Source organism: Choristoneura fumiferana, chromosome 26 (genome assembly GCF_025370935.1).
Source record: "Choristoneura fumiferana chromosome 26, NRCan_CFum_1, whole genome shotgun sequence".
Taxonomy (NCBI): domain Eukaryota; kingdom Metazoa; phylum Arthropoda; class Insecta; order Lepidoptera; family Tortricidae; genus Choristoneura; species Choristoneura fumiferana.
Window position 1 is genome coordinate 5613180 of NC_133497.1, and position 12935 is coordinate 5626114.

Here is a 12935-nt window from a genome sequence, read left to right on the forward strand (position 1 = left end):
GCCATAGCGTCAAAAAATACATCAACCTTATAGCCTGTGTATTATAAATGCGAAAGTTTATAAGTCTGTTTGTTACTTCATCACGTCTAAACTGCTGAAGCGATTTAGAGATGAAATTCGGCAAACAGATAGTTCGAGCCGGGAAAGGACATAGGATAGTTTTTATCCCGGAATATTGCATAGTTCCCGCGGGATAGCGATAAACGAATTTTAGGCAGACGGAGTCGCGGGCAACCGACTAGTTACAATATACTTTTGTCTAACATCTGGTAGCATGGTGTACGGATGTGTTGCTCTGAAGATGAGCTCTGGTTGAGTTCGAAACGCGTCGGTGTAGCGTGGTGGTGGTGATAGATGGGTTTGCGTGTTCTTACAGTGTGGAGGTGGAGGAACCGGAAGAACACGCATATCCAGCATAAGCATAGCTATCATAAAGTCGCGGGCGAGCAAAGTAATTGTCCAAATCAATTTGTTCGACTGTAACTGAATCTTTCCAAAACTTGTCTCTTGATTCGTGCACCGATGACTTATGATGGCGGCGAGTGTCTGACAGTCTGTAGCGTTGTCTGTTAGTGATGGAGCGTGTGGTGCGGCGCCAGGACCGCGCCGGTCAGCGGCAGCGCCGACGTGATGGCGGGTGACGCCGTCGACACCGCCACGCCGCCGCCGCAGAATATCACCTGGAATACAACTTGATTTGCACTTTCTTCGCACGTTTAAACCTTCGGAATCAGAATTGGTCACACGATTTTTTTATATTATCACACATTTTAAGTATATTGTACTGTGTAACTTGTCATTATTGTACCGTTTTTGTCAAACTTAAAACCTAAAAATTGCTAAAAGTGGCTCCGAAGCGGTAACGTTTCGTGTGCTCTGCCTACCCTATTTGGGAATACAGGCGTAATGTTTGTGTGTGTGTGTGTGTGTGTGTGTGTGTGTGTGTGTGTGTTACTGTGTAAAAAGTGAATTGCACTTTTAGAAATGCTCATATTAAATTTATTTAAAAGACTGGAATACCATTTTTTTTGTTCAATTACCTATTATAGCCATTGATATTGACTTTAACATGTTTAATAGATAATTTCTATATCTTATTAAATATAATGACCCGGATAACTCACGTCTTAAATCGAGTTTAGACGAAGGGCTACGGATTAGCCCGAAACATGTCGAGCTAAACTCGATTTAAGACGTGAGTTATCCGGGTCATTATATTTAATATGAGTGAGTCTCACGGTAGTTTCATGTTCAAAATTTCTATATCTGGTTCTATATCTAATCTATCTATCTAATACCTTTAAACCAGCAATTCTTGTATATATATAATCAGAATCTCGTAGGGGTTTTCGGAGATGTCAAATCGACCTAGCTTGGTTTTATCTCTGGGTAAACGCTTATTATCGAATTACTAAGGTACTTGATTTCTATGAAAGAAAACTGAAATTCAACACATTTGATTGGATCATTTGCTCATTCGCTCTTATAGCGTGGACATAAAGCATTTCTAGATCGGCCAAGACAGATTCCGTGTCGATAGGTATACCTCTATAGGTTCTAACATTAATAAGTAATTTACAGTATTTTTAATTATTTAATTGTATACTGAAGTTTTTAAGTATTTCATTTGTAATTATTTTATGTTGAAAAAATGACTTTCTGCCGAGTTTCTTGCGGCGCATTCTTCTTGGCAATGATGGTCTTTCCGAAAGCGCTGGTAGTTTAAAAAATGATGTGTAAAAGTGCCCATTACGGCCTATTTACTGAATAAATGATTTGAATTAGAATTTGTATGAAATTGTGTATATTTGTAATAGTGTATATTATAGAGAGCTCTCCTGAGCTAATCTTACCTGCGAGACGGGCTGGTTGGCTTGCGGAGGCGCTGCCAACACGTACTGTTGTTGCCTCACACCGCCTACCTGCCATACATCAAATAATCAATTACTATTGAACTAACAACTAAATAATTGATTGAATCAGGCGTCACTTTACGGAGGTCCATATCAATGAACTAAAATAATTTCTTTGCTCACCCGCGACCTTATGATAGCAAAGTTTATGCAAGATATGCGTGTTCATGCAGTTCCTCCCCTTCCACACTGTAAGAACACACAAATCACACAAACCCACCTATCACCACCACCCTAAACTGACGCGCTTCGAACTCAACCGGAGCTCATCTTCAGAGCAACACCGCCGTACACCATGCTACCAGATGTTACACTACCAGATGAAGAAATATACCTCGTTGAGTTTCTTGCCGGATTCGGATTCTTCTCAACAGAGGTTTTTCCGAACCGGTGGTAGAATTTTTTTTTGACATTCGTAAGCGCCTAAATTGAATAAAGATATTTTGACTTTGACTTTGAAGATGAGCCCTGGTTGAGGTTGAAACGCGTCAGTTTAGTGTGGTGGTGGTGATAGATGGGTTTGTGTGATTTGTGTGTGTTCTTACAGTGTGGAGGTGGGGGAACTGCATGAACACTCATATCTTGCATAAACTTAGCTATCATAAGGTCGCGGGTGAGCAAAGAAATTATTTTACTTTATATATAAAAAACTATTCGATCTGGTAGTTACAATTGGAATTCCGGGATTTTACAAAATTCCCCCGGGAATTCCCGAAATTAATATCGTGGTCTTCATTGACGTTGCACTAAGAACAACTGTCCAAAACAGTCTGTCATGACTCTAAACCCAGCGGTTGAGATTTTAAGACTTTATCCCTATCCCGTACTTTAGGACGGGCAGTTACCTGGTGTATTTGCTGTGGCGTCTGTATGGGCGCCCTCGCCGCCGGCTCGGCCTCTACCACCACTTGCTCCATGTATCCGCTGCCTGCGAACAATAATGATCCTTATTATAACCACACAAGGTTCATGTTTGGGAATCCTTTCAATATTTTCTAGAGGTTTTTCCACTATTTTTTTATTTTTATTTTACTTGCTTGAACCTGACGCTAGCCAAAGTTAAGTAAGAAGCGTTTAAAAAAAAAGTGTACCCTTTCCGATTTTTGGAAATTTTGGAAAATCAGAATCTCAGAATCAAGAGCACGATCGATCCGATCGTTTAAAACAAGGGTCGCCAAACTACGGCCCGCGAGCCCCTCTAATCCGGCCCGCGGAAAGAGCGGGAGAGCCCACGGTCCGGCCCGCGATAGAGTCCGATTTTATAAAGCTACAAGTAACTAGTAATTAGTTTTATAAGACCCGCCACTGACGTAATTGGTCATAATCATAGATAGCCACTCATGAACATAATCAACACCAAGTGCGTTCCTTATGCGTTACTCGCATCTAAGTACCCCCTGAAGACTTAGGGGCTGTTTCACCATCCATTGATTAGTGTTAACTGGCGGTTAGGTGAGATGCCGTCTCTATTTGTTTTGTTCGAATAGACGGAGACGGCATCACATTTAACCGTCGGTTAACACTAATCAATGGATGGTGAAACAGCCCCTAAGTCTACTTAACTAATGTATTACCCCCATGACCAGCCAAAGTCTTGGCCCGCACGAATTTACATTAAGTGCAGTGTGGCCCTTGAGTCAAAATGTCCCCAGATTTTTCAAACAAAACTTTATGGAGTCAGTTTTGTCACGCCCATACAATGTATGAAAAAAAAAAAAAAAAACGTTGCAAAACTGTAATTCTTTTTGGGGACATTTTTTTAAACTATCTCAATCGATTGTGCTCTTGGTAAGTAGGAAAAACCATATTCTTTCCAAAAAAGAAAAAAAAAAGAAAAGATACTTTTTTTTCGAAAAAGCCCACGTAAGAAAAACCCTAATCTTTCTGGCAAGGTGGGCTCCGAATTAGCCCGAAACAAGTAGAGCTAAACTCGATTTAAGAAGTGAGTGATGTGTTTTCCGGTTTTTTTATATTCGACTGGATGGCAAACGAGCAAGTGGGTCCTGATGGTAAGAGATCACCACCGCCCATAAACATCTGCAACACCAGGGGTATTGCAGACGCGTTGCCAACCTATAAATTTCATCAAATACGACTTAGTCTTACGGTAGTTTCATGTTTTAAGGACTTAATTGGCCTAAAAATCTGAGCAGGTATGAAGAAAGGAAAGTTACCTTGCGTGGCGGAAGGCGCGGCGCTCTCGCATCCAAACAAGCAATGCTGCACAGTCCAGCGGGGCTCGAACGGTATATGGGTCTTCACCTGGTAACAAAACATATTCGTCTTTAGGCAGTTGTCTCACCGCCAGCGAGGAAACGATTGGCTATCGACTATTTTCTCGCTCAAGAAACGAACAAAAGATTGATCCTGTGTGAGTAAAAGAGACAGATATATTTATAGTTGATCGCTGTCTGTTCACACTGTCGGCGAGAACTCGCTCTTACATCTTTTGTCGCAGCGACAAGAGCTATAAAACTCGCTGAGCTATAGATACTCGCTCAGCGATGTCAGCTTGGCGGCCGCCCCGCACGAGCGAGTCGAGTGGAGCGAGTAATCGCCCGTCGCACGCGAACACTCGCTTACAGCCGAGCGACAAAACTGCACTCGCTTCTCGCTCATCGTCGGCGGTGGGACAAGTGTCATAGGCTGCCTGTACACTGGAACAGCAGGGCTACTACGAAACTCGAAGTTCGTGTCGTGCGGTCCCTGTAACACTTATACTATTTAATACGAGAGCGAGAGGGACGGTGCGATACGAACTTCGAGTTTCGTAATAGCCCTGCAGAGCGAGGGGATAATGCAGAGTGGAGTTGCGGACTGTCTGTCCATAGGCGCGGATACTGCGACAAAGATGTGGCAATTTTTTTTTTATGCAGTCAAATTAAAAAAAAATGCTGAAATGTTCTGCAGTCATTTTAAGAATAGACTGTATTCAATTAGCGACGCCCGCCGCTCCACTCTGTTTTGCGGCAAAGGAGGTTGAAAAATATTAAGAGCGTTTATACCTGCTGAGCTGGCAACGTTGCATTTTTGTTAGTTTTTCTCGATTATTCCATAAAAATTGAATGAAATTTAAAAATATGGTCTGTTAGAACTGTTCTTAATATATAAGTTAATGTGTCTACTGCAATAATTAATCGTGATATATTCTTTAAAAACGAACAAATGTTTATTAACGGTTTTTAATAGTAGATGTTTATCAAACAAGGGTTGTAAGTGATAAATTACACCCAAGATATTTAGGCGCACGAGCGAGCAAAGCGAGCGAGGGTGCTTATAGTTCGCGAGTGTAATAGATCATGTACTCTCGAATTAAACTACTTTTCATCACAAATGCGAGGAAATAAAGAAAAACCGTTATAAATGAATACCCGATTTGTAACAAAAGAGAAGAAAATTTATCGCGCCAAATCGTCTTTTTTTTTTAATGGCCTCGCGCTCTTTGGCTTTGGCACATTCAGCCAGCACTGGCCAGCATCATTATGCCAGCATGAAGGTTGGGAGGTAATATTACGCATTAAAATCTCCTTGTTTACCAGTTCGTAAATACAAAGGAGCACCTTTCGATTTTTAAATTTACTTACATACCTAAAGATATAAATCGAATTTACAACACGGATTTTACCTTACCTTGACCGAAAATACAAACTGAGATATGGATGCACAGAGAAACAAGAAAGAGACCAGCGCTGGGAATCGAACCCAGGTCCTCAGCATTCCGTGCTGCCTGCCATACCCCTAGATCACCACTGGACAGGAGTACAGACACGAATTTCTCCTATGCACACATATCTCAGGTTGCTTTTTTACTACGCTACTTAAGCAGCAGCACTAGCGACATCTATGTGTCGCTCTCATCGAGAGACGTTACATTCTTTCGGAACTACCGCTCACCCAGACAAGAGATGTCGCTACTAAGCAATCAAATTATGATTGGTTCTTTGGAGTCTTTTTGTATTTTTTATTTCGGGACGACCGTAAAAGTAACAAATTTGGAATTGAAATAAAAAATACAAAAAGACCTTACCTTGACCTTGCTTTTTTTTAAAACTTACCTTGAGCTCCGTGGTCAGCATGAGAATGTGCCGGCAGGGCAGCCGGAACACCTTGCTGAAGAGACAGGAGCACTCCTGGGTCGACGTGCCATACTTGCAGATGGCTACGCTGCTGTGTCTTCTGGAACAGGAGTGCTCTTACTACCCGTATCGCGGACGTTAAAGGGATTGTGTTATCAAGCTTTTCTTGTTGCCTGTACTTTTCATTGACTGTACATGAATTTTTATCCAAACTACGTTTCCGTACCAAATTTCAAGTCGATGCCATTAACCGTTGAAGAGTTCCGTCCTGCGGAGATAATCCTGGCTGAACCACCAGGATGACACTGCCAGATTTTGGTACTGTCACCAGATTTAAGTATGCCAAATTTCAAGTCAATCCCTCGAGAACAAACAATCGTATTGATCATACAAAATTATCCGGTATAAAAAAGCTGTACCACTTTTCAAAAAGCAGTATCACTTTATTAAAAAAAAAAAAAAACAATCTCATTCAATACTATTAGCACTGAAACGAATTTTTAAAACTAGTACCACTTTGAAAAAAAAAGCGGTACTAATTAAAAAAAGGCTGTACCAACTGAAAAAAGCGGTACCAAGTGAAAAGAAAGGTAGCAATTGAAAATACCGGTACCACTGAAAAAAGCGGTACCAATTGAAAAAAGGCGGTACCAGAGTACCAGAGTTGCGGCAGCGAGTCGTACCTGCCAGCGCGGTCGTCGAGGCACTTCTGCGCGATCTTGGTCTGGTGCGACATCAGGTTGTACGCGTACTGCGTTATCGTGTCCGTGGGCGACTGCTTCAGTGTCTCCGTGTCCTGCGGCGAAAAAATATATACAAATTTGAGTCGGTTTTAAAGGGGGCACCAACCTTCCAAAAAACAAATAAATAATACAATACAAAAACTCTTTATTGTACACCACAAAACAAACACAAAAAAATAATATTCTAGTTTTTTCATTTGTAATAAATGGCTACTGAATGACTCTTTTCAACTGACTTTATTTTCAACTGAATTCAAAAAAAGGAGGAGGTACTGAATGCGTCTGTATATTACAATACGCGACAATTCCGCCAATTGTGTACCGATTTTGACTCTATTGAATATTTGTTTTTGCGATGCCCTGTCCGTGCTCATAATTTCTGACTTCTCCATACTGAGCCATTTGGATTGATCATCCTGTAGATCGGTGATGAGATGATCTTACCCTCAGCCTGCTGATAGCGAAGCTCCTTCTCTCGTCTTCGAGCTGGTTGGCCACGTTGAAGAACAGCGACACGAACTCGTCCGGCTGCATCTGGCTGCGGACCAGCGTCTGGAACTTGGTCACCAACCGCTCCAGACCCTGAGGACAAGTATAGTACATTGTTGTAGAGGCTGGAAAGTAAGCAATAGATTAACGAGTTAGTTTCAAGGCCGATCCGAAGGGGAGGCCTTTGATAATACGTGTTCATCTATTGCACTTTTGGCCGAGACAAAAATCGTGCTTTTCACGACCACTGCGAGGAAATAAAAAATATTTATCACAAAACAAACGATAACAATCCAATGACTGCGTTGCTCCCGCCGATTTTAGTTTTTCTTTTATGTTTTTTTTAAACGAGTCCGTTCTTAGTGGCCAGTACCCAACCATATATTTAAAAAATCAAAACGTCATCCTCGTGCTGCGATGCTGTGGCGTTTTTTCATATTTAAAAAGTTTAACGCATAAAACACCTCATAAAAGTCATGAATGACGTATTCTCATTGGTCAATTTAATTTCACATGCAGCAGACGATTACTTTTGATTGGTCCGATTGTCGTTTCAGCACGCCGGGAATGAAATTCAGAAATATATTCTAAAAAGTCGTATCGTACTATGAAATACGTATATTGATACGACCTGTTACCGTAATGTGTCACATTGTTGTCGTGTTTTGCAAAACCATAAATGAGTCAGCTGTTAAATGTACATATATAGGCAGTTTTGGGTACTGGATTTAGATTATCTATGGCCACATTTTCGAGCAGTGTCGTGAAAAATGAAGTTCTTTCTTTCATAGTCAGCTTTTCTAACCTTATACTTTTATATCTTGCTAAGTATGTCAGAATGAAGTATGAAGATGTGTGTGTATGAAGTATGTTAGTATTAATTGAAAGCGTACCTTGTGAAGTATGTTAGTATAGTTATCTGGCTCGAGCCAGGTGTCGACTTTGGCGACGGCGCCGCCCGGCCGCGTGAGGGACTCCCACAGGCGCAGCGTGCCCGCCCCCGTGCCGATGATGCCTCGCTTCAGCACCTGAAACAAGACGAAGAAACGTAATATGCATGTATCGTAACACCAGAGACTCTTTTAGTGATGGGATCTAATGGATCTTGAGTTATATCGGTAGTTATAAATTGGTCAGTAGGTAACGAACATTTTTGCACTCCGTTTAGCTTTACTTAAGTGGCAAATAATATTCTAACCTAAAATTTCACTAATATTCTCATCAAAATTAGCGTAATAATCGGATTAATGATGACATTAATTATGATTAAGATTTTAAATCATTGGTTTTATCGACTCAAGTTTCGACACTTTCATTCTCTAGTCTGTGATATTGACAGCTGTCACCCGCACCATGCTAGAATGAAAGTACTGTAAATGAGGGCTATCGCGAATGAATTCGCCGCTAGAGGCGCTAGTGTAGCGTGAGGTCTCCGAAATGTCAAATCTCATAGTTTTTGGGTCAGCTACGCGGGTTTATTTATAATTAGAATTTTTTGTGAATATTTTGCATTACCTGAAAATTAATTATGGCAATTATGCGTTACGGGGCAACGAATGTCTGTGTTTTGAGACAGTTTTGTCTTTCGGAAACTTTTGTCCTCCCTTTTTTCCGAACAAAACGGGACTAAGCAACACTGTGTTTGCTGGATTTTTTATGGTACGGGTTTAAGGTGTATTAAATATGATTTTAATCTAAACTTTGTTTTCACGCCCGTAATAACAGACTTTGAAACCTACTTAAAAACCTCAACGAACAAGTGGCGCCATTCTAGTGAGACAAAAAACGGTACCTGCAGCTGTGCGGGCGTGTGCTCCGACCGCAGCAGCGCCAGCGCGTAAGTCTTGCAGCGCGCGGCCACGTCGTCGGGCGCGAGCGCGGCGTCGTCGCGGCGGCCCTCGCCCGCCCCCGCCAGACGCGCGCATGCGCGGGACGCCTGCCACACCGAGCACGTCACGTGGGAGGACGGGAACGCTGAACGGACCACCTGACAACACATAACCACACTGTTGACTGACCGACTGGGGATCGAGCCCGGAACCGGCCGGCCTTACTCATTGCCGCAGGTCTTTGGGAGGCCCTTTGTCCTTCGTGAAAAGTATGTGATGTGATGCGAAAATATAGATTTTTTTTTTTAATTTGCTCGGTTTGTTGCGCGAGGCCCCGGGCGATTGCCCCGTTCGCCAACCCCTAAGACCGCTACTGCCAGGAACCTCGAGCTTCATAATCAGGTTATCTAACCGCTGGGCTAACTGGTCGTCTCGATCGCCACAACAGTTGTATCGGCCATTCTAATTTTATCGTGCACCTGTCTAATTACCGTACAGCTTTTTTTCTCAGGCAAAAGCTACACGGTCACGGTGCGCATCTAGAGAAAGAAAAACTGGCCAAGAGCGTGTCGTACACGCCCAGGATAGGGTTCCGTAGCCATTACGAAAAAATAATAATATTTTTCCAAGGATTTTGTATTGTGTACAGAGTCTTCCAAGTTTAGGTATATTTTATACCTTAGGCTGCTATTTACTCTTAAACTACTAATCATTCTCAAGCAATCTTAGCCACTATAATTTTCCTTGTAAATTTAACATATTTACTACCATTCTGATTTTTTTCAAATTTTTCCACCCAACAGTTTAGATTTTATTTTAGAGAGCGGGGGGGGGGATTTCAATGAAAATTTGCAATTTTAAGTTGAATATTTCGCAAACAAATCATTGAATAGAAAAACTGTCTTAGCAACCCCCCAATGGTTTTAAAAGACTTATCCAACGATACTTCACAATATAGGGTTAGTCGAGAAAAATAAAAACACCCCAACTTTACGTCTATGGGAGGTACCCAAAAAAGAAAATCTTTTTTTATTGTATCACTTTGTCAGCGTGACTGATATGTATCAGACGGACAGACATGGCGAAACTATAGGGGTTCCTAGTTGACTAGGGAATCCTAAAAAGGATGGCTTCCATTTACATTTATCTGTGCACTCAAGTCCAATTACCGTGTCACTAGTGCGGGAAAAAAGCGATACGGCAATTAGACAAGTGCACAATAAAATGAGAATGGCCGGTATAATGGGGATAAAAAAGGCGAGTGGTGTAAGTTACGATGTGATCGTAGCGCACGCGTTGAAAAACAAGGCTACAACGGCATTGTATATGTGCTTGTTTTGCGTAGCCTATAACATCACCTGTTGACACTTGGTAGGGTCGCAGACGACGCACCGCACCTGCCGCCACGCGGGGTTGCACGACTTGAAAGTGTCCAACAGCCAAGTCAGATCGTCGCCGATGAGCGCCGAAATACCTGAAAGAAAGAAAACCGCTGATAACGTTGTTCCAGAAAATTTATTTCACAATTTTTGTATGGGACACTCTTTATTTTGGAGTTAATATCATTTCGTCTAAAAAGCAACTGGTCTAAGTAGCGAATTAGCAATTAGTCTAAGTAGCAACTGGACTAAAATTCTGTGACTCAAAGTGAAGCCGCGTGGTTGAGACGTTCTTGACGTAACTCTATGTTGAAAATACAAACTGAAATATAGATGCGCAGAAAAACCAGAAAAATAAGACCAGCACTGGGAATCGAACCCAGGTCCTCGGTATTCCGTACCGCGTGCTATACCGCTACACCACTGCTGGTAAACAACGGTACAGACACGAACTTCCCCTATGCACCTCATATCTCAGCTTGTTTGTTTCTTATTAAGCCACTTAAGCAGTGACGCTAGCGACATCTATACCGTAGCCCATCGAGAAACTTTTTTGGCATTCCATTGGAACTAACCGCTCACCCAGACAAGAGATGTCGTTACTAAGCAATGAAATTAAGATTGGTTTTTGGAATCTTTTTTTGTATTTTTTGTTTCAATTTAAATTTTTACTTTTACGGCCATCCCGTAAAACCTAAATTGAAAATACAAAAAAAAAAGTAAAAATTTGGAATTGAAATAAAAAATAACTACGCCCCACGGCCAGGTGGAGTGACAATATTAAAAGTCTGAAGGTAGAAGCTGGATGCGTCGAGCTTAGGACAGGGCGCAATCCACTCATCAGGGGAGGCCTATGTCCAGCAGTGGACTGCTGCAACTACAAACTCCGGACTCCAGCACTGCACTATGTGGACCTCCCTACGATGCTATACTTAGTATTTTTTTGTAACTGAAATAAAGTTTCTTACAACAAAGCCAGCTGCAGTGCAGCGTGCAGTTGGTCTCGAGTGCTTTAAACATTAAATTGGCAATGCACAACACAAATGCACATGATTTAAGACTGCCTTTTTGTACTTTTTTAAAAGTGTAGATTTTTTGGTATTACAAGGGGTTCGAATCATGAACTTCTTTCAATTTTGTCAAATTAGCAGTCCGTGTACGAAGGCCTCACTGATGACGGGTACATACCAGCGCTGACTATGACAGACTTCCCGTTGCCATCCTCAGCCAGGAACAGAGTCACGTTGTACTTCACGCTGGGGCCGCCCGTCCCGCCCACTGTTGGGATGCTGCTGTTGAACTCGATGCCTGCAACAACAAATAATCATTAACCGGTGCTACATACACGGCAGCAATTTTGGTATTGGTTGCATTGGTCTGAAAATTAAAAATATTTTTAAACCGGACTATAAAAAACTAGGACAAACCCAGGGAAACCCGGACGGATGGCAGCCCTAGTTTTAAGACGCGTTTGTATACTAAGACCTTGTTGGTTAGATAGAGATGGTGAATGCAATCTCGAGCGCTTTGGGTTAGACAATGCGGCCTCTGGCCACAGTGTATGGTGCAAAAAGGGTATACATACCAGTCTCGATGCACAGGAACTGCGGTACTGCATTGAAAGCCATCTGCATGCTGGGAGTGGTCAAGTACACGCATTGTATGCAACCGGAAGGTGAATGCAGGAGCTTCACGCCCGCGTCTGTGGATGAAGATGAAAAATTAAAACGTTTTTTAGTAAGTTGGCCGCAAAACACTCTTTTTGATAGGGTTTTAGTTTCGCCATGTCTGTCTGTCTGTCCGTCGGTCCGCGGCTTTGCTCGGGGACTATCAATGCTAGAAAGCTGTCATTTTGCACGGATATATATGTAAACGTTTTATGCTGAGAAAATGGTACAATAAAAAATAAAAATAATTTTTTTTTTAGGGTACCTCCCATAGACGTAAAGTGGGGGTGTTTTTTTTTTCTCATCCAACCCTATAGTCTGGTGTATCGTAGGATTGGTCTTTTAAAACCATAAGGGGTTTTGTTTGGTGATTGGTTTGCGAAATATACAACTTTAAAGTGCAAATTTTCATTAAAATCGAGCATCCCCCCCTCTAAAATCTAAACCGGAGTTTGCTTGAGAATTATTGGTAGTTTATGAGTAAATACCTACCTAATATATATACCTAAACTTAGAAGATTCCGTATAAAATACGAAATCCTTAAAAAATATTACTCAATTTTTTCGTAATGGCTACGGCTTATTTTGGGCGTGTCCGACACGGTCTGGCCGGTTTTTGTTGTTTGTTAGGGTTACCTCGGTGAAAAGAGGGGTGTTACAGTTACAAGTTTGATGCCAGCATCTGTCTATATGGCAGTGTAGCTTTTCAAAATGGCTGGACTGATTTCAATGGCCTTTTTTAAGGTCTCTACCCACTGCACCGTATCATGTATCGTTCTCGCCAACAAACTGTTAATATCAGTTTGGCGAGTGGATATGTACAGTAAGCAAGTGTATGT

General features: G+C 41.8%; 1 pseudogene; it reads right to left on the bottom strand.

The window, feature by feature from the left end:
* Positions 1–470: 470 nt before the first annotated feature.
* LOC141442977 (uncharacterized) overlaps positions 471–12935 on the bottom strand; it is a 35422-nt pseudogene continuing 22957 nt past the window's right edge.